This window comes from Brachyistius frenatus, unplaced genomic scaffold, assembly GCF_029030835.1.
Source record: "Brachyistius frenatus isolate BFR_SWC_R1_liver_20210118 unplaced genomic scaffold, ASM2903083v1 Contig_5, whole genome shotgun sequence".
Classification (NCBI taxonomy): domain Eukaryota; kingdom Metazoa; phylum Chordata; class Actinopteri; family Embiotocidae; genus Brachyistius; species Brachyistius frenatus.
In genome coordinates this window covers 4473098-4476691 of record NW_027210604.1, presented here as the reverse complement: position 1 = coordinate 4476691, position 3594 = coordinate 4473098, and positions in this window count along the sequence as shown.

The following is a 3594-nucleotide window of genomic DNA, read 5'->3' as shown; positions in this document are numbered from 1 at the left end:
GACTTACTTAAGGGATTTTCACTTCCACTCTGTGGTACCATATTATATTTGCTTAGGTTAATTCAAGATAGAGGTTTGTTTTACTGCGTATGTATTTCCGGCACTGTACACGTGTGACTGTTGCTGCAGTGTCATGTTGAGAAGGGAAGATGCTGGAATTATGCTACCGCTGAGAAGACGCGCATGAATATCTATGTAAACTGACCCAGGGAAGGTCCTTACTGATTTACATAGGTCACAGATGCCCACCACTAAGTGTCAAGCCAGCTGATTAATGAATCTGTCTCCACTCAAGAAACAGCCTAGGAGCACAGAAGCCAGTGGCAGCATGCTAACCTGCCAATTTTCTTTTAGCAGGTATAAGGTTAAACATGTTTGCTGTCTTGAGTTTGACATGGTAGCATGCTAATACCGTCTAAGTAGCAGTAAAAACAAAACCGCGGCTGAGCCTGAAGGGATTGTCATCAGTTATGCTGGCGATGTATAAACACTTGCTTCAGAAAGTATTCAGATTCGTCCACTGTTTGCACACTTGAAGTAAAGTGGTGTGAATACTTTAAATGGGTATTTGTTTATAGACCAAAGTATCTGACAAATTAAAATTTTGACTTGCTGGTGGAGCAGCAGAGAAAATATGTCTGGAGTTCACCAAATTAGTACAATACTTGTACTTTGATTCATGGATTTATGTACCAAATTACAGTATATTGCAATTTATACAACAATTTCAAAGGCGGTTGACTAAAAAGCCCAAAAATGCCAGCCTCAAGGTGCCAGAAAAAGTCAAATGATCGACATAGTCCGTAGGATTCAAACTATCGGTACCATGAATGTCTGAACCAAATTGTATCTCTAAATGGTGGTACGGACGTCAACCGATCTTCAAACATTATCATTGCATACAAATTCAGTGCACACTTTCTGCAACAAATCAGTGTGTCCACAAGATTCTGACCTTAAAAGAGAAAATGTCAAAGGATTTTCTGGGCGGAAACAAGACAGTAACCGATATGTCAGACTCCTTAAATTTTTTTAATGTGTTTAAATTAGCCTGCAATACATGGGGGGAGGAGGGGGGAATTAACAGTTCTTTATGACTCTAGTTTCTTCCCGTATATTCCCTATTTCTTTACTGCTGTTTTACATCCTTTTTCTCCAGCGTCCTTGCTGCAGCAGATTTTGTATTTATTTTTTCTTCTATATTCTAATAGATTTTCTCCAGTTACCTATCCCCAGCATTGAACACACGCTGTGCCATTAGCATTGCTGAGAGGCAGCAGGAATCCAGCATCTGTAGGCTGGAAGAAAGAGTGACACTTCTCCTGTGAAGGGAGCTCCTGTTGAGAAAAAAAAAGGAGTCACCACTGTAGGTGCCTTCTTAAATAACTCACTAATACAGAATACACACCATGACTGATGTGATCATTGATGTGTGCGCTGGGGAATGAACTGCAGAGAATAGATTCATTTATGATGTTATTTGAAACCACTTTGATTGTACTGAGCTTCCCTAACAACTGAAGAAGGAATAATCATGTTTTTGTATTTGAAAACTTACAAAGCAATGTTGTGTGAGCTTAAGAAGCACTTACTTGAAAAGTTTGAATGTTGATCTAACAAAAACAACAAAAACAACAGTAATAGAAAAGCCTTGAGTGACTGCAGTGACACTAAAGAGGCTGATCTTTGCCATATATTAATACATTACATGCATAGGCACGTACTGGCATGCAGTGATGTTTCAAAATTGGGCTGGATTAAAAGAAATGCATTAAGAGCGGATGTGGTGGGGATGCCATTATTCATGAGAGCACACCTTTTTCCTAATCTTTTTTAAAAAAAAAAAGTGCTGCGACAGTTTGGTGGAGGAAAGACAAGGATTTACTGCAGATCTGCCTTAACCACTGATGTCCTTGTGTGGGAGGTGCAGAATTGCAATGAGGAAGGATAAAACACCTTAAAATTATTTAGCCTGGGAGGAGAAAACACATTTGCTTAATGCATTGCTCTGGTCCTAGAATGAGAACCGCCTATTGTAAGAAACTGTTTATAAATCCCAGGCTAAAAGCCAAACCAACATTGGTAGTGACATTGAAGGTTTTCCCATTAATTTAAAAACATTACATTCTGGGAATATATCACTTCATTTCTCATTATAATTAAAGTGATTTATAAAATAGAACTGCAGATAATTAATCATAAAAATGACATTTATTGTACATTATTTATATTGGTTTTTTTTTTGTTTTTATTTGGAAATGTGGATCCAGGCTTTTCCCTGCCATCATAACACTTAGGCACTGCGCCCAAAACTATAGTGTGCGAGTAATAGAGCGCTTGTGTGTGATGATGATGATGATGATGATGAGGATGTTGACCAGAGCAGAGTACGACTATAGCTGCTTGAGCGTAGCAGTGTGGTGTGGGTTCACTTTAAGCTGTTTGTCAGTGAAATGCTACAACCCCTCAAAACCCAAGGTCTCGTTGGCGGGACTGCTCGCCCTCCCAAGACAATGACAGGGGAAACACTGGTGTTCAACTCCAACAGAGTTATATGCACTTTCACCATTTTGATCTGATCTGATTATATTTTTCAATGCATCTTTAATCTAAGTACAAGGGAAGATTGGAAGCAAATCCTAATAATCCTTGCCACCAAAATTGCAGTGCTCTACTTTATGGTTGCCGACACAATCTCTTTTGGCCCTCACAGTTAATGACCAAAATACAAAAGAGCTGTAGGGAGAAAAATGGTAAAAATGTCACTTTGCTAGCAAAAAAAAAAAAAAGCCAAACCATTTCGCAGACTGAGTCTCGCCTTCCAGAAAACATTTCCACAGGGGAACTGCCTTTTTTTCTTCAATCATCATGCATCCTCTTCCTATATCACATACTCGTATGACACAAGCGCACACACACACACACACCGAAGTCTTTAAGGTATCCGGTAATGGCTTCCTTCTGTTTAATCCCACCCGGGAGACGGGGTTGAAGTCATGCTGTCTATCACCAGGTGGCTGCCACAGCCATTTGGATTTCTCTGCTCATAGCCATGCCAGTCATCTCCTCGCATTGTTCATCAAACAAAAAAAACACTTCTCGCTTCAGGCTGGCAGAAGAATCCTTTGTAGATGATGAAAAAAAGGCTCATGATGGAACTTAATACCAATAAATTACAAGAACAGTAAGCTGCTTTATTCTAATGATTCGGTAAAAGCCAAGCAGCAGGTCATTTTCTACATGATAGATCTACCTTATTATGTTTTAGTATGACTGGATACCAATGTAAAAAGCCAAATGCTTATTTATCAACAAAGACCCATAAATACCAGAGGGCAAAGAGCACAAATACACGTGGACGTGTACGTCCTCATACAAACAAACATGATGGTCTTTGCGGTTCAGATTTTCCCCTGTTTCCATGAGAGGCTGGATCCCCTTTGTTGTCTTGGTCATGTATATTAATCACATTTATAGAACAAGCATGAATGTAACAGCGTGCATAGTTTTTACAGTATATATGTGTAGCCATGCATGCATGGAAGATTAGTGCGCAGTTTATTTAAATAGGTCATTTCTGATGAAGCAAAGAGA